This window comes from Octopus bimaculoides, chromosome 2 (genome assembly GCF_046866305.1).
Source record: "Octopus bimaculoides isolate indiv1 chromosome 2, ASM4686630v1, whole genome shotgun sequence".
Taxonomy (NCBI): Eukaryota; Metazoa; Mollusca; class Cephalopoda; order Octopoda; family Octopodidae; genus Octopus; species Octopus bimaculoides.
In genome coordinates, this window is record NC_142929.1 from 33985895 (window position 1) to 34006088 (window position 20194).

The window sequence follows — 20194 nt, forward strand, 5'->3', positions numbered from 1 at the left end:
GCAAATAATTTAACCAACTCCGAATTTTTCTTCCTGTAAAAATTGATCTGCAGGTGTTCAGGCTAGATGTAAATCACATCTATCTCTCCAGACTGGAGGATCCTGTAATGGTGAGGAGATCCCCTGACTAACCTTAACCTTTAAAACTGAACATATCCTGCCCAAATATTCTACCTGTTTTCAGTTCACGCTGGCCAAATCTGGCCTCTAACACCTACCCTACAATGTCATTCTAGAAATAAACAATCATATCATTGAAATGTTGAAGCTAAGATGATTAATTCAAAACATTGTGAATAACTAAGCATTACATTTAACATACTGTTATTATTGTGTAGTATTATTGGTGTAGAATTTACGTATCATCATTTAACATCCGTTGTCCATGCTGGCATGAGTTAACCAGAGTTGGCAAGCTGGGGAGCTGCACCAGGCTCCAGTAGATATATATATATATATATATATATATATATATATATATACACGCGCGCACACACTGTTTCATATAATAAATACATTATGAAATTTAACTCTTTTACTTCTAAAACGTCTTGCTCTCATCTCTTTGTCTTTGTTTATATTTCATTCACACACACACACACACACACACACACACACACACACACACACACACACACACACAATCTTTGAGATATAGGTACAAGGCACAAGTATTCACTGTTAATTTGCACCAAGCAAATCTAAAATACAAATACACTAAATCAAACATAAGAATCTGGTAAACAGTTGCCTGACAAACCAACCAATATTCTTATCAAGGATCTTAATCTGATTACAGTGAAAGATATCTGGCTAAATTTCCTTGGTTTGAATATTAATAATATAAGCTACATTCATTACATATACTCCTCTAAGTATTTCTAGGAGTCAGAAATACTGAATCTATAATAAAGAAATAATACACTGTATTTTCTGGCATACGTGTCAAAATTTTCAGACTAAAATTTACAGCCAAAAAAGGTAGCTTAAAAGTAAACCAAAAATTCCATACGAAATGCAGCAGGATTTGGAAAGATAATGATAATGTTTGCACTATATGTCCATACAATATACTGTGTCAACTTGGATGATGGAAAATACAGTAAAATCAACACAATATATTCCACTTAATCTATTTATTAAAAGTTTAACACAACTCATATATAAATATCGTTATGAAAAGAATGTTTTCAAATTTGGGGGGGGGGGAAATTAGCTAAATAATAGACAAATATGTAGATTATTAATTTTGCAATGTTTCATATGTCTTCCCCATTGAATCTTTCAAAATGATAAAGAGGAAATACATTGTAATGATACAAAGGAAAATTTAAGAAAGAAAATCTGGATGGCTGGTAAACTACTTACCTCTATACACCTTTCAAATGACAATAAACATTGATGAAAATTAATCCATAAAGTGAAGTCAAGATAAGCACATACCTGAAAAGAAGAAAACATCTTATCAATAACAGGATTATTTCATTCCTTATTTAACAAAGCATCATATATTTTAAGATGAAATAGAATCTCCAAATATCAAAATAAAAAAAAAAAGTTGTAACTTCCCACATGCAATGTACAAGATTCAGAAAGGAAATCATGCATATTACAATCCTTTTACACACCAGCATGCAAACCATACCCAAATACAACTAAGGATGGATATATCTTAACAAGAATCTTGTTAATATTATATTTGTCCCAAAGGTGGCAAACCAGCAGAATTGTTAGCGTGCCAGGAAAAATGTTTTATAGCATTTCTTCCAACTTTACATTCTGAGTTTAAATGCCACCAGAGTCAATTTTGCCTTTCATCCTTTCGGGGTCGATAAAATAAGTACCAGATGAACACAAACGTTGATGTAATCAACTTATCCCCTCCCCTGAAATTGCTGGCTTTGTGCCAAAATTTGAAATCAATGTTATAATTGTCCCACAACTACCATGGTATGTTTATTTTCTTTTGTTATAACTGAAAATTTAAAAACTTCAACCTGGGTCCTCCAAATAGTTCCTTCAATCTTTTTAACTCAAACCCCTGAGATTCAACAGGATCAATTAGCTCTTTTTCAAACAAACACTAAATATTTTGAAGCTCTCTTTATTGCCTAAGGTAATCCATGACCATATTCTTCATATTTCCAGCTCAGTGAAATGGGTAATTCAGTAACGTTTAAACTTCAGACAAAACAGGTATATCAAATACTATACAACATAAATGTCTCATATATTAAAATTATCTCCACCTCTATAGCATGTATCATAATTAGAAAATGGCAATTAAGACCAGCACCACTTGAGGAAGGGAGATAATCCATCAAGATTCAAGAATCTCCATGGTTGACATCACTGGCACTCAGTTGGTTACAGGTGTTCCAGCTGATCCAATTGATGGAACAGCCTGCTCGTGAAATTAATGTGTAAATCGCTGAGCATTTCACAGACATTTAACGTAGTTCTAAATTCAGCATGACACAGAATGTGATAAGGCCAGCTCTTCGAAATATAAGTATTATTCATTTTTGCCAGCTGAGTATACTGGAGCAACATGAAATAAAGTGTCTGGCTGAACTCACCGCCAGGAATTGAGCTTACAACCTTACAATCATGAGCCAAGGCCCTAACCAGCAAACCATGCACCTTCACTATAGTTGATATGCCATAAAGGGAAAGGACAGGCTCATTGTCTGAAGATAACAGGACAGTTGTTGACATGTGTTTCTGACTTGGCTGAAGAACAACAAATAATGTGTATACTGTAAGTGACATCTGATGAATTCTGGGCCAAAATAATTAGCTCTCAATAGCTAAGTCTACATTCTGTCAACAAGTACCAGGTAAATATTTTCTGGCTTGGTACATACTAAAGTCAAGCTTGAATTTATCTAATATCTCTTTTTTTCTGTCTTCAACTGGTTTCTTATATCAGTGGAAAACAGTAATAATTTTCCCCTAGGAAGAAGAAGAAGAGAACAAGGAAAATAAACCATCGATAATTAAATTTAGTTAGTAATAGGCCTATAGGGTTGAGAGGTTGTTGTTTTGTGGCCTCCCCACCATCCCCAAAAATAATAAAATGTATCAAAAAGTTTTTTAAAACTTTGTTACAATAGGAACATCATGATATTCTAGAGAAGATCATCCAACTCAAAGTAGCATATACAGTTTATGAAGTTATTTCGATAAAGCTTTCAGAAAAGTCAGAAAACAAGGTCAAGCAAGACAGAGAAAGAAGAGGAAAAAATTTGAAGCAGTTCAAGTCAATGCACTAACATATTTCTAACAGCTAATTTGAAAAGTTGTTGCTGCTGTTACTGTATGCTCTGAGGTGTAATAAATAGACAATCAAGACAATCTAAAATAAAGTACCAAACAAGTACTGGAATTGATGGCATCAACAAGACCCTCCTCTTTAAATTGCTCACTTTCTGCCTAAATAAGAAAACATTATATGATAGCAAAGTACTATGGCCAAGCATGAAAAAATATATCACACGCCTATGTTCAAGGTGAATAAGTTATACCCTACTGTAGGCAGTGTTTTGTAATTCTGCGCAATACACCTACATAATTGAAGTTTTATGTCAATTAAAGAAATTAACATCATCTTTATCTTGCTATTATTATTACTGAATGCTTTAAAATGCAAAGCTGCCAGAATCATTAGCACATAGGAAAAGATGCTTAGCAGCATTTCGTCCAGCTTTACTTTCTGAGTTCAAATTCCACTAAGGTCAACTTTGCCTTTCATCCTTTCTAGTTGAGGACTGAGATTAATGCAATTGACTTAGCCCCTTCCCCCAAAATTTCAGGCCTTGTGCATATAGTAGAAAGGATTATTGTACCTTTCAATAAATTTGGATAGAAAGCTTCACTTGCATAAGTCTTTTTGAACCACATGCCTAAAAAGACATGTAGCTCAAAGTGAATAATGCTTTGACTCATGCTGATCTATTATTACTCTATTTAGCCTTCCGTGTGAAAAAGTTTCCCTTACCACCACATGGCATCTCATTGAACTGACATTTTCTATTGTCTTTCAAATTGTATTCTAATGTTTTAATACTCTTTTGTCACAAAACCCTTAGTCACTTCTTTTGTTTTATGTCATCAGACTAATAAAAAACAAAAGAGCTGCTTTTATTTCTGGGCAGGGAGGAGCAGAGGACAATTTTTTCTTAATTTGTCTTTATTTTTTATTAGACAGTTTTGTAAATATGAAAATAGTGATTTTATAGTTCTCTGCCAAACAGATTTATATGCAAATGATTTTTCAACACCTGCTTATACAGTGCTCTAAATTTTATCATTTATTTCTGTTATTAGGGTTGAAGAGGAGTAAGAAACGGTTAAGAGTTGCATTACATTCAGCTAGGGCTAATAATATATACATAAGTATATATTGGAATTAATTCATTCCTTAAAAAAAAATTGTCAACTTGCATCAATGCAAGAATTTTTTTTCCCATTGGTTTCCAATTAGTGTACAATTTTTTCATTTAACTTCCAACTAAGTACATGATAACTTTTCTTATGTTTTAATGGCTTAAGTTGGAGACTGAAAGGCAATGCACATGTCTCTTGCAGTATTTCCAAGGCTAATAGTTGGTAAAGAAAGGAAAAACTGTGATTCATTAGGTACAGTCTGTGTAAAAGGCCTCAGTACGCTTTCCTTTCCATTTACCTAATTTTGTTCACAAGGATTGAGCCCACTAGGTTTTATAATGGCACTTATAACAGAAAAAATAATCGTCCTGAATTGGTACATTGATACTTTTTATCAATAAAAGGATGAAAGGTAATACTGATCTTAGCAGGATATGAACTCAAAACTCAGGCATTTAGAACAAATATCATAAACTAATTCTGACATTTTAATAACCATGAGCGATATCCAGACTACAGTGGAGAGGGTAAACCACTGGTTTTCGTTAAAAAGAGATGATGAGCTAATGGCTAGAAGAATATTAAGCAAAACTTAATAACCAGTTGATCTAAGAGGTAGGGTCTCATTTCAGTGGTGGAGGGGTACACAATGATGCTGTCAAAAGGAAGGCCCCAAAATGGCATGCATTCTCTCTTGATGACCCCATAAACTAGCAATTATCTGGTATGCGGAGCTTTTAACTGGCAACACTTACATCTGCAAGTTGTTTGCAAAAACATCTCTATAATTACTCACCTAACACTGCTAATATATGTATTCCTTATAAGGTTTCAAGAGAATCTACTTCTGCAAATACATCTGATGGTACATCTTGTACATCAGACTATGATTTAATTCCAATTTCCAACTAATAGTGTAGGAGTCCTACTGCATGGTACCAAGGACAAGTGTCTTCTGCTACAGCCCCACGCTGATCAAAGCCTTGTGAGTGGATTCAGAAGAGAGAAACTGAAAGAAGCCCATCATGTGTGTGTGTGTGTGTGTGTGTGTGTGTGTGCACACACACATGTATATGAGAGAAAGGGAGAGAGAAAGAGAGAGATGGCTAGATACAACATCCATAACCTTACAATCAGTTAGTGGCCAAGATTTGTTGGCATATCGTTATGATATATTTGCTAATGAAGAAGCTAATAAGCAAAAATCTAGAACTAGCAATTTCGCCACCTCTCCTAGGCAACCTTCACTTGTTACTGATATGTTTCTGTGCTTTTTAACGCTATACACCTATAACAGATACTTGCTCAAGACAAATACCCCAGTTTAGAATTTAGGCTTTCAATTGTGAACACATTCTAAGCATGTGTATAAATTGCTTTATGTCTCCTGTCTTGAGATTGTGTGATTGTTGTAAATAAATGCCATTCATTTCCAATAGTCTATGAAAACATATCTGGTATGGGTTAGTGGCAGGATGAGACCAGGACACAGAAAATTTCCCTCAATTAACTCTATTTGAATCATGCGGATATGGAAACATGGACATTAACAGAAAAAAAGAAAAAAAACTATCAGGAGCTGGTCAATTCTAAATTCCAAGGCTGACTTCACTTTACATTCTTCTGTGGCTGATAAAATAAGTACCCACCAGGGATGAAGATTGAGGCCATCAACTAACTAAACCCCACCTATACAAATTTGCATTAAGTCTACAACCCAAATAGGCCATGGCAAGATTTGAACTCAGAAGTCAAAAAGCAAGGATAAATAAACCGCACCTATACAAATTTGCAGTTAAGTATCAAATAAACCATTGATTTTTTTTTTATCAGGTCAATAATATAAGGACCAGTTAAGTACAGCACCCAGTGCAAGCTATAGATGCACAAGAGGTGCACTGAAATAATGGGGAGGTTATTAGTGAAGGTAGTGTTTGTATGTGGAAGGTGCACTGGGGCCGTAAAAAAAAAAAAAAAACCCCAAATACTCAGGAAATCTATTTTCTCAAATGCCTTGGTAGCTCTATAGAAGTTATGGATAATTTCTGCTACCTAGGGGACCTAATTAATTATGGGGGAAGATGCAGAGAAAGAGTAATCGCTAGAACGAGAATAGAATGGAGAAAATTAAGAGAGCTTTCACTGTGTCCATTGCAGAAAGGATTATTATTATTATTATATTATTATTATTATTATTATTATTATTATTATTATTATTATTATTATTATTAAGAAGACAGTGAGCTGGTATAATCATTAACACACCAGAGAAATGCCTAGCAGCATTTCTTCCAGTTTTATGATCAGAGTTCAAATGCCTCTGAAGTCAACTTTGCCTTTCATCCTTTCAATCAAGCACTGTGGTTGATGTAACCAACAAGCCCCCTCCACCAAAACTTCAGGTTTTGTGCCTATAATAGAAAGGACTACTTCTACTACTACTACTACTACTACTACTACTACTACAGTAAGCTAGCAGAATCATTAGCACTTGGGACAAAATGCTTAATAGCAATTTTGGTTTGGCATTGGTCCATCACTACATTCTGAGTTCAAATTCTACCAAGGTTGATTTTTGCCTTTCACCTTTTCAGGGTCAATAAAATAAGTACCAGCCGAGCACTGGCGTCAATGCAATCAACTTATCCCCTCCCCCAAAATCACTGACCTTGTGCCAAAATTAGAAACCACCATTATTATTATTATTATTCAGTAGTTTTATTTTTATAATGTGCTTTCACTTCACAACCGAGCACAGCTCTGTGTGCCTTGGGTATGTGCTGTGGTGCTCTTATGGTTACTGTATTGAAACTGTTTTGCGTAGGATGTGTGCAGTGTCCAGTAGTGCAATTTTCTGTATGTTATATATATTTGTAAGTCCTGGTGTTTTTGTTATGTATTTGTCTGAATATTTTTTTATTATACCTAAGGCACCTACTATGATAGGAATTGTTTCTGTTTTTAGATTCCACATTCGAGTTATTATTATTATTATTATTATTATTACTATTGTTGTTGTTGTGAAAGTGTCAGAGAAAGCTACAACAAAAGAGATTGAATAGTTGTTTCTATGCTTTTATGTACCTATCCAGTTGTATTTCTTTAAAACACTGCTAAACCAATGACAGTACATTAAAATACTGTCTGTTTCTTGAGACATTCCTCCCAGAAGTAAATTTTGAGTAATTCTGTTACATATTCAATGGATCTGTTTGAAAAATGAGCAATTGCACTTGTTAGAGCTACTTGGTAAAGATAAAGCCCGAAGAATATTCCCATAGGAAAACATACATAACAATGTTGTTAATATCATTATATATATATATTAATAGCCTTAATCATCTTATAATTAATTTGTATTAATTATATTACACTTATTGTTCATCAACTTGAAGCATGGAGAGAATATAAAGAGGAAAAAGATCATATAAACAAAGCATATATAGATAGCAAGAACTGCATGCAGCATAGAATATATATATGTATGTAATATATATATATATATATATATATATATATTATACATATATGTATGTGTACACGTGTGCATGCATGAGCTAAGCACAAATAATACACAGAAAAATTCTGCAATACTCAGAAGTATTACGTTTAATGGGAAATGGAACATCGAATTTAAAGAAACTCAGCAAAGATGATGAGGACGATGATGATGACAGAAAGCAACAACAACATCAACAAAAAAGCATGTTGCAAGAAAATTCTTATGAAAAATGATATCATGCTGAGGAAACAATCTTAACTGCTAACACATGCATTTGTTTTTTTTTTGTTTTTTTTTTCCGTTCTACCTGCTCAGGAACCAGGATGGCTTTGATGGAGGTGATGGTTGAGGTGGTGGTGGTGGTGGTGGTTGGTTGGGATGGTTGTACAATCAAGTCAGTGGCTCTTCATAAACCAATAACTGGCATGATGGTGATACCAAAAATGAGTTAAGATTCAGAAAGAAATTTATACAAAAGAAAATATATATATAGATATATATATATATATATATATATATATATAGAACCACAAAAGAATAGAAAGAAGTGAGACATCTAAATTATTTGTCAAGATGCTTAAAATACACAAAAAAAAAAAATAATAATAATTTCTACTAAATAGTACTAGAGCAAGGCAATAAAACTAAACACTACTTTCAATAATCTCAGAAATATTATCAATCCAATAACATGAATTTTATGATTGGAAATTAACATAATCATGAGAAGTGTTTAAAAATTAAACAAAATTCAGCAATCACTTGCAACTTAGTAAAGTGGTAGAGCTATTGTAGCCAATAAAAACACACATTAAACTTGTATACATAGCAAGGGAGCCTCTAAGTGGTCGCTCGACTTGCTAGAAATAGCAACCAACTCTCCCTCAAATCACACTCTACTTTAAACATGAAAGAGATATTTGATAATGGAAGTTTAGATCAGTGTTTCTCGACCATTCTTTTTTTCCTATGGACCCCATTCATTCTTATTTTATTCAGATGGACCCACCTAGCCATTCTATGTTTACAAAAGTCATATTACATTTTCATAATTAAATATTATTAGGAATTGTCTAAAAATATTAAACTATTTTGCATATCACTGAAGTAAAACCAATTTATTGGACTTAAACTTTAACAACAAAATCTTATATGGACTTCCAAGGGCCATATAGACCCCAATTGAGAACCAGTGAGTTAGATAAAATGGCTGAAAATAAAATGGTAGAGTCATGGCCAGAATGCTTTTTATTATATGTGCACTCATTTGGAGCTGACTTAGGACTAAACAACAACAACAACAACACAAACACTGATATATTCACTTTTACCTAATTATTTATAATAATATCACTGTACAGTGATAACAGCAAATAACTACAACAATATGTTACAAGAACGCTTTACAGTCAGAATTCAAGAAGGTTTTATGAAAAAACCAAAATGGGTTCAAGAAATATCAGTCTACTGTGGGACAGATCTTGGCAGTCAAAAGACAGAGTGAAGAAGAATCAGGACCATATATCTGCAGGCAGTATTACCATTTGTAGACTTCTCAAAATGTTTTGACTGTCCAGTGAGGCAAAACACTGGAGCAAATTCTTCTTACATGTGGTATACTTCAAGTAGTAGTAGCAGTAGTAGTGATGCTCTACAACAGTGATTCTCAACCATTTTTACCTATGAACCCCGTGGATTCCTGTTTTACTCAGGTGAACCCCCATAGCAATTCAATATTTAAAAAATCCTATTGTATTTTTATAATTAAATATTATTAGGAATTGTAATAAAAAAACGGTTGTGAAAATATTTTATGTATTGTAGAAATATAACCAATTTAGTGCACGTAAATTTTAACAAGAAAATCTTACATGGACCCCTAAAGGTCATATGGGCCCTGGTTGAGCACTACTATTCTACAAGAACACACAGACTAAAATAGGATCATCTGATGGTTTCTTTGATATCAATGCTGGAGTCCAGCATGGTGATATACTTGTTCCATCCCTATTTATCATCTGCTATGTCTTTCACATTTTGATTGAAAAGATTAATGAACATTGTTTCACTCTGACAAAATCCACCTTCCCTCATCAACCAGATAATAACAATAATAACAGATGTAGATCATGTTGATGATAATTACTCTCTTCATACACACTGCTTCTGTAATTAACGCATCTACATGATCTTGGAAAAGCAGAAGATATTGGTCTTTATTTTCATGCCTCAAAGACTGAATATATCTGCTAATATCAGAAGGGCTCATTAAGCACAATCAACAGAATACTCTAAAATCTGTGGACTCCTTTGTATACTTAGGAAATAATATTATATCCACAGAAAAGATAGTAAAAATTTGTCTCACCAAAACATGGGCTGTTCTAGGAGACTTCAGTGTCACCTAGAAATTATCACTACCAGGAGAACTTTTTTCTATACCACTGTGAAATCAGTGCTATCATATAGATCAAGTGCTTAGACACTCAACAAACACCTGGAGGATGCTGTTATTGGCCATTCTCGATATTTTATGGGTAAAGCATCCTACCATAGACAGTCTTCTTGCAATCACTGATGTGAAAGAATTCATTAGTGATAGTCTTATGGACATGCCAACATAGATATAAACTGATCAAGTGCCCTGCAGAAGCCTTCATCAATTATTCTACACAGGAAAGAGATGTTGCCCTGCTGACCACCAGATTGCAATGAGGGTTTGTGCTGATGACATGATCAAACCCAACATTTATTTAATGTGAAAGATTTTCTTAAACAAATATGACTTGCTTAATAATACTAAGAGTATTGATAATAACATCATAGATGTACAATGACAGACTTTGATACTTAATATATTTGCAATGCACAAGCTGTTTTGAACACTTGTCAAATAAGCGTGACTCAAAAATATTCAACAATCTATACCCTACCCCAAAACACATTTCTGTTTGCTAATTGAATATTATATTTATGGTTAATTCAATAAATTGATTCTTAACATTGACACAAGAATACTAATGTCAATTTAAACAACTCCAATACTTGACTGGTATAATTTTATTAAACTTGGCAGGACAAAATTAACTCAAACTCAATGGTATATGAATACAGAACATAAAGAAGCAAAACTAAAGACTGCAAAACATTTTATCTGTCACCGGGGTGCTTCTATCACACCACCAGCCATGTATTGCAAATATTTCTAATACATCGGCAAGGTAATTATAGAAACAAATTAACTAACATCATCATCATCATAGTCATTTTAATGTCCACTTTTACATGTTTGCTTGGGTAGACAGGATTCATTGAAGCAGATTTTCTATAGCTGGATGTCCTTCCAGGCACCAACTGTCACCTGTTTCTAAGCATGGTAATATTTCCCTGTAACCAGACAGGTTTACATGGAATATTGAAAATGTGGTGACACTCACTTATCACATAATGTCAATAAACACATACATATGCACACACATACACACACATGTACACACACAAACATTATACATACAACGGGCTTCTTTCATTTTCTATCTACCAAATCTGGCCTTCGTCAATCAAGGGCTATAGTAGAAGATGCTTGCCCAAGGTGCCATATACTAAGGTGCCAAGCAGTGGGAATGAACCTGCAACCATGTGATTGATAAGCAAATTTCTTAACCACACAGCTATACCTGTACCTATGAGAAATATTCTAATTCATCAACAGATTATATGGTTTCATAAGTAGCACATACTAACAACGCCCAAAGGCAAAAATGTCTGTCTTTTTTTTTTTTTTTTTTTTTTTTTTAATTTATCTTTTCTACATATCAATTTTCAAGTATTTACAAATAATTTGCTTTTAGAGACAAATTGATGTTGGAACTGACAAGGTGCATAAAAATTGCTGCAGAGTAATAGTATGCATGCACACACACATACATGCATAAGGTGGGTAGATTAGGTAGGTAAACACAGACAGACAGACAGACAGACAGATAGATATAAATATCTGCATGGGTGGTCAGGTCTTTTTTTTCAGCACATGTTGCCAATGACCACAGTCCTTTGTCACCTCCATTGTGAGATGCAACTGTTTTTGATCAAGTCTTCATTAACTCATTCCATGTCTTCAGTCTTCATTCAACCTGTTCCATCCACTCTATGTACCCACACTTCCCTAAACAGTTGAATTTCTCAAACATCATATACCTGTACCAGTACAGTTTTCTCTTTTCTATACTATGATTCCTTCTGTATTCTGTTTCTTTTTTTTTTATTTTATTTTTCACAGTTCATTTTCACTTTGTCAGGTATGCACACTAACATTACATAACCAGCAGAGCATAGTCTTTGCAAATCTTCGACACTCAAGGCCCCTGTCTTGTTCCCATGCAGCATCACAACTTTTAAAAACATCACATAATCTGCTCTTCCTTCCAAGAAAGAAGCCCTTAATAAACAGCAGAGGTGACAGCTGCTTGAACTTTTCCCAAACTGTTCTTGCTCTGGTTATTATGCTTTCAGTACACACACCTCCTCTGCTAATTAGGACAATGAGGTAACAGAAGCTATCAACAACTTCTAGTGAATCTTCTCAGCATTTGAAGGAATTTACTTCCTTCAAATCTTCCTACTGCTAACTACTGCATATTTACCACATATGGCTACCTTCTTTATCTGTCTGCCTGTAATCCCACTATACTTCTTGTGCATCCATAGTTTACACTGGTTAGGTTACAGAATTCCAATCTACTTCTTTTCTGCATATGAAGCACAGCCATTTCACTGGTGGTAGCAGAGTTCTGTCCTTCCCATCAAAATTTTAGTCTTCCCTAATTTGACTTTCAGGTTTCTCAGTTATAGGTCTTGCTTCCATGTCTGAAATGATTTCTTTAAACCAACTGCAGATTCTACTATAAGAATTAGGTTATAAACTCTACTATTATGGCCTGGGGGAATATAATAAGCAGGAAGAGGCTGAATATAAAACATTAATGGATCATTACCTGCATTCTAAAGTCGCCGTGGAACTCATTACTAACTCCTTGCTAACAGAACCTCTGTATTTATCTTGTACAGTACACACAAGCCATACATCTGCCCTTAGTTTCCTTAGTAGCCATCAGAATACAGAGCATAGTATCCTGTCAAAGCCTTCTTTATGCAAAAAGTGGCTTATCCTAGCCAAAGATGAAGATGGCATCTGAAATACCTCTTCCTGACACAAAACAAAACTAAATCTCATCTAGATTAATTCTTTTTAAAATCAGTTATACCATAAAGTTTTCAATAACTTTCATAACTAGTCATACAGTTTGATACTTCTACAGTTTCCCCCTTTCAAGTGCATCTCTTTTGCTCTTTACAATGATACTACTACACTAATCCTTGAATATGTCACATTCCTGTACTACCTGACTGATTATACAAGTGACTAACATACTTGCTGTTTTACCAGTTATTTTAACTATTTCATCAACTATTCCTGATGAACTAGTAGCCTTCCCAAACTTCATATCCGTAATTGTACATGCACCCATACTGCTGTCAAGTTGAATGGCTGGTCCATCAGTTGAGTCTATTTGGAGTAGACCTTCTCTCTCCCATGCATTCTTCACATTCACTCATAATAACACCTCAATGCCACTTTCTTTCAAGTAAAAGTAGAAGCAAGTGTATAGTTATAATTCCTTAAACATTTCACTATCTCCATCTGAATTCTTTCTAGTACACTGCTTTGCAATCAGGAACATCTCATGCCTTTGACCCTCGTGTCACAGATTAATAGCAAAACTCTCCAGATATCTAGCTTCTAGCTATTTGATACTGCTCTCTGCTACTCCTTTTCTTCCAGGTTCTCCAAGGCTTACCTTAGATTTTATGAGTCAGTCTACAGTACTATTCCACTACTATATCACCTTCCATCTGGCTGGACTTTTGGAAGGTGACATGAAGGTGGAATAATGCTATAGGTAGAACCATTAAAGGTAATAAACTTTCTTATATATATCTATATCTATCTATATCTATATCTATCTATCTATCTATATATATATATCTATATCTATCTATATATATATATATATCTATATCTATATATATATATATATATCTATATCTATATATATATATATATATCTATATCTATCTATCTATATATATATATATATCTATATCTATCTATCTATACATATATATATATCTATATCTATCTATCTATCTATACATATATATATATATATATATATATATATATATATATATATATATATATATATATATATATATAGAAAGAGAGATGGACAGACAGACAGATGAGCATATTCTGCGCAAAACAATGCAAATCATATCTCACAGTGGGTTAAATAACAATGTAAATAAATACATTCTTTATATGCTAATGATGTGAGAAAAAAAGAGGGTGAACCATTTCACAGATTGTTGACTACTTTTCAGAGATGCCATACCTAGCTTCCTCCCCCCAATCAATAGCATAGGTCAACTGTTATATAAACCAGTCATAAATTAGGGTAGCACCAGGAAGGGGGAGCCTAATTTACATATTTGTGCTTTTGCAAGCTCACCATTAATTAAATAATATCTATTTTATGCATAACACAGCATAAAGCAGAAGTGGAATAACTATAAACATTACAAAAATCTCATTGTGAGTTGAAAAAGAATGTAAATACATTATTTACTAATGCTCTGTTGTGCATAAAATAGATATTGTGTAATTAATGATGATGAGCCATCAAAAGCACAGATATGCATATTGGGCCATCCACCAAACTGCTAGCTTAATTTGTAACTGCTTTATATAATGGTTGACCCATACCGTTGATTGTAGAAGGAAACCTGGCACTTCTATAAGGAGCAGACAACAAATCATGAAACAATCTGTCAAGAGATTCCTTCCCTCTTTTTTCTGTACATCAACATCAACAGTATAGAAATTGAGGGTTCTATAATGTTTACATTATATATATATATGACTAGCATCCATTAGTCTCAAAAGACTATGGATCTGCACCTTGGATTAAATTGGTGTTGCAGCATCACTTGAGACTGACAAGGCCAATGCATGAGTGGCTGCAACGATCACAAATGCAATTGGTCGGTTGGTCGTTTGTTGGTGGTTTGATCTTCCTGCATCCCTGTCTGTCCTCTGCTGTCTGACGTATGTGATCTTCTTCCCTCAGGGTGATACTCAACGTCTGTCTCCAGCAGGAACAGTCTTTTGCCATGTTCTCCCAGGTTTTGGTATTCATACTCATGGCCTTCATATCATGAAACGGAGATGTGGTCGTCCGCAAGCATGTCTGCCAGAGGCCAGCTCCCCATACAGCATATCTTTTGGTAACCTCCCATCAGACATTCAGTGCACATGTCCCAGCCAGCGGAGACAGCGTTGCCAAAGTAGTGGTGTGAAAGTAGTCAATAGCTGGGAACAGGTATCTCGTTGTTGGTGATGTGATCATTCCACTTGACCCCAAGAATACTCCAAAGGTTGCACAGATGGAAGGCATTCAGGCAGCACTCTTGTCTGGTGTAAAGGCACCAGGTCTCACCGCCGTACAGCAAGGTGCTGAGGACACATACTTTATAGACTGTGACTTTGGTGGATCTCATCAGCTTGCTGTTTAACCACACTTTTTGAGCTAGTTTGGCGAAGGTCAAAGCTGCTAACCCAATTCTCCTGTTCAGTTCCTGATCGAGTGTGAGGCCATCTGTAATTGTTGAGCCAAGGTACATAAACTCACAGACTACATCTAGTAAGTGGTTGTCGATGGAAATGATGGGAGGGGGGGGGGGGGGGGAAGACGCCTTGGCCCATTACTTTGGTCTTCTGTTGGCTAATTGTTAAGCTAAAGGCACAGCATGCCCAGTAGAGGTTGCTCATTATTGTAAGCAGTTGCAGTTCTGAATGAGCTACTAGAGCCGCCTCGTCAGCAAACAGCATTTCTACTCACCTTCATCGAGTTAACAAATGCAATGTAGAGAGGTTGGTTCTGTTCCCTGCACTTCTCTTGTAACTACCTAAGGGAGAAAATCATATCCATCACGGATCATTTGGATCTGAAACCACTTTGAGATTTTGGATAGATCTTTTCTGCAAGTTTCAAAACTCGGCCAAGATCCACACAAGAAAATGCCTCCTCGACGACACTGAGCAGTGGTATACCTCTATAGCTGTCACAGTGACTCCTGCTTCCTTTGTTTTTATACAACATGACAATTTTACTGTCTTTCATATCACTGGGTATCTCCCCTTCCTCCCAGCAATGACACAGGATATAGTGGAGTTGGTGTAGGATGTCTTCTTTCGAACACTTGATAACTTCAGCTAGTATCCCATCTTGTCCAGGCACTTTTTCAGTTGGTAGTGAGTCAAGTGCTTTTTCTAATTCCTCTACAGTTGGAGGTATGTCTAGTTCGTTCATGACCGGCGAACTTTCCAAGCTGTTCAGCGCTGTTTCCAAAATGGAGCTATTCTGGGAGTATAACTCAGAGTAATACTGCACCCATCTCTCCATTTGCTTCAGCTGGTCTGTGATGATCTCTCCAGCTTTGGTTTTCAGTGGTGCTATCTTGCAGTGTGCCAGTCCTTTTGCTTCCTTTATCCTGTTGTACATTCCACGTATGTCTCCCATGTCAGCCACTGGTTCAATGCGTCTACAAAGTTTCAGACAGTATTCGTTGGTGCAGCACCTAGCTATTCGTTGAGACTTGTCTCTGGCTGTCCGTAGGGCTTGCAATGACTCTCGAGTAGGGTGCTATTTGTGCTTGATTAGAGCTTCCTGTTTTATGCTAGAATACTGGTCAGTTCACTTGAGTTCGCTTTGAACCAATCAGGCATTTTCCATTGTTTCTTCTCAAATACACAAAGACCAATGCTGTAGGTCATATATATATAAAGTGAAGTTTCATATATAAATATATATATATATATATAACACAACACACACACACAATACTTAAAAAATTTAGAATTACCACAATGATTAATTTATTTATCTAACTTATCTTACTGGACACGATTCTCTATTACTATCTTCCTTATACATTTTTATTTTTCATCTTATTCCTTTACTCCCTTTATTATTGTCATTCATCCAGGATATTTAGTTTAATGTTGAAATACATTGCATGTTTGTGTTCTGTATCTGCTCTCATGAGAAACAATGTGCTGGAAGCGGAGGAGGATGAATGTCTTGGATCAACACTATCATCACCTTTGATGTGCTACACCACACGCACACATACAGAACACAAACATGCAATGTATTTCAACATTTAACTAAATATTCTGGAAGAATGACAATAATAAAGGGAGTAAAGGAACAAGATGAAAAATAAAAATGTATAAGAAAGATAATAATAGAGAACCATGTCCAATAAGATAAGTTAGATAAATAAATTAATCATTGTGGTAATTCTAAATTTTTTAAGTATTGTGTGTGTGTTGTGTAATGAAAATGGTTCATGTTACTTAGACAATAAATTAATTCCCTATCATGCCAAAATAAAAAAAAAACTGAAGGTGAGTTTTAAAAAAAATAAAAATTACCAAATAAATTACACATCTACACATATAATATAGGATGTGACTCATGTTTACAAAACTATATACTAAAGCTAAGTTTGTTGTTGCACCAGATTTAAATACTTCAAAGAAATATTTAGAATGCCATATGTCCAGATTTTTTTAGAGTATAAGTATGACTTACAGTAGTTAATAGAAAAGAATTTAGAAGTTAAATGCATGTAGTGAATAACAAATTTTAAAAATTGAATATAAAATGAATGTATAAGAAAATTACATAAACTACTTACATTAGAGATAGAGATAAAGAGAGAGATTGACAACAACTCCCTCTATTAAAACTTAAGACAGTAGAATGAAAGGGGAAGATAAACTGGTATGTATATAGAAATTAAAACCAAGCTTTAATCTCTGGTCATTAGTGTGACTGCACCCCCTCATTGTTGTGTATAAGAGGTGGAGTCTGAGTGAGTTTTGAAAACAAAGAAGCAACAAAGTTAAAGTATTGTAGTTTATCATTTTTAGAGTGGAATTATGTAGGTCTAATGTTTATAATTAACAGTTAACTACAAAGGATATAAATTTCCTAAGGGATAAAAAAAATTTCAGTAGAAAATAAGAGTATCTAATTATGTAGTGTGTTTACATGTATATGTGTGTGTGTGTAGAGTAAATCTTACTCTATCTTTCTCACACTATTTCTTACATGGTTGAATGTATTCTTACATGTCAATACACATCTATAGAGTAGCACACAACAGCCATTTTCCTTGTTCAGGTTGTCATTTAAAATCTGACAGTATTCTAAATATGTGGCAACTGCAACTATTTAATTCAGAACTTGAGTCAAGTGTATTAGACAGCACAAACTGTCCACAATCAACACTCTACATCTTGATGCAGTGACTTCTCCCAAAAGATGACAAAAGCAGGTGATGTTGGATCATTATACAGAGTTCAATATCTACCAGGGAAGCTCTTTACAATTGGGAAACTCAATTCTTGCAAATTGCATAGTTACTTTTATTCATCTCAAAAATGCAATTCTGTTACATTGGTGCCAACAAACATTTCAAACGTAATTTCCTTGAGTGATGTATTTCTTTATACATCAAAGACAATTCTTATGCAGACACTATAAAGAGTTTAAATGAAAAAAGACATTCAAAATTTACTCCAACTGTGCTGTTTATTTATCATTTATCACTGACTGAAGCTGTCATATTCCACTTGTTGTTCGTGGCAAATAAATCTTTTAGAAAAAAAATCTACATTTATTTTAGTTGTGAATTTCTCCTTCCTATCACAATTTCTACCCCTTTGCTTGCCAACATTCCCTCCTCCTCAGGTTAATCCTTTACTGACATTCATCTCTCTCTCTCTCTCTCTCTCTCTCTCTCTCTCTCTCTCTCTCTCTCTCCAAGTAACATTACTCTTCTTGTTGCTAACTTCTGCTCTTCGTCCTCCATCTTTGGTCACTTTTTACTGGCATCCACCACATGCACTCTCTCTCTCAATCTCACACCAATAACCATGTAGCTGCTCCCTTTCTCTCTCCCCATGTTGCCTTAGTAATGCAAGTTGTTTCAGATCTAATGGAATCTGATACACCTCACCCATCCTCTCTCTCTCTCTCTCTCTCCCCTCCCTCTGCAATTGAAATTACTTTCACTCATTACACCTTGTCATTACTATCTGACTACTGCTATTGTCTCGTCTTCACTCCGAGAATTGTCTCCCTTATTTCTCATTCCCTCAACACTGTCACCTGATCACTCTAAACCCTCCCATAGTCTTTCCTTTCATTTTCCTCCTCTCCCACCCTAGTTCATCTTCCACAGTTACATTCTACCCTACCCTCTCTATTAAGTTATATGACAACATAGAATGGTGAGGAACCTATTTTGTTTTTCAGGTAAAAAGCAACTTCACACCAGCTATACACTTAGCAATTAACCAGCAGACAAGCAGAGACAGCATGGGATTCAAAGGAGCCTCAGTCCTGTCGTCTACAGACATAGCAACCTCTCTAGTATTGGTGCCATGATAAAATGGACCCAGTCCACACTGGAAATAGTTGGTGTTTGGAAGGGCATCAAGTTATAAAAACCATACCAAAATAGACATACAAAATAGTCCTTCAACCCATTTTATCATAACTATGCGGACCCATATTGTTGTTGTCGTTCTTGGAGGTGGTGGTGGTGGTGGTGATAATGATAATATGAACAAAAAGTATCAAAATGCATTTTTAAGGGAAAACTTGTATATTTAGCATCTTTCTCTCAGATGCTCCCCTCTTGGAAGTATAAGCGTTTTGTTTTTTTCTCTCGTTCTTTTTCTGCCTTATAAGTTTACATGGCAACTTCACTCGTGCTGGTGGCATGAAAAAGGCACCCAGTACACTCTGGCCAGAGCTCACAGTGGAGCTCAACGTAGCCTTGCAGCTCAGCAGATTCTATCAAAACATCCAACCCATGCCAGCATGGAAAACAGACATATGATGATGACAACGACAACGATGATGACAATGATGATGATGATGGTGATGATATGTATGTATGTATGTATGTATGTATGTGCTTTTGTGTTTGTCTCCCAACACCACTTGACAACCAGTGTCAGTTTGTTTGCATCCCTATAACTTAGCAGTTCAGCGAAAGAGGCCAATAGAATAAGTAACGGGTTCAACCCATGCCAGCATGGAAAATGGACATTAAACGATGGTGATGATGATGATGATGATGATGATGATGATGATGATGATG

General features: G+C 35.1%; 1 protein-coding gene across 44 annotated transcripts in view; it reads right to left on the minus strand.

Moving 5' to 3' along the window:
• LOC106868006 (uncharacterized) overlaps positions 1-20194 on the minus strand; it is a 553573-nt gene that overhangs the window by 389106 nt on the left and 144273 nt on the right. For 18 of the 44 annotated variants that reach the window (XM_089342462.1, XM_089342392.1, XM_089342511.1 and 15 more), the window contains 2 exons: positions 8199-8311; positions 1369-1443 (listed from right to left, as the gene is read on the minus strand). The exons of 23 other annotated variants lie outside the window; for them this stretch is intronic. The gene's annotated coding sequence lies outside the window, so the exon portion shown is untranslated. The remainder of the gene's footprint in view (positions 1-1368; positions 1444-8198; positions 8312-20194) is intronic. 3 more of the 44 variants (XM_052976070.2, XM_089342424.1, XM_089342420.1) reach the window with 1 other exon arrangement.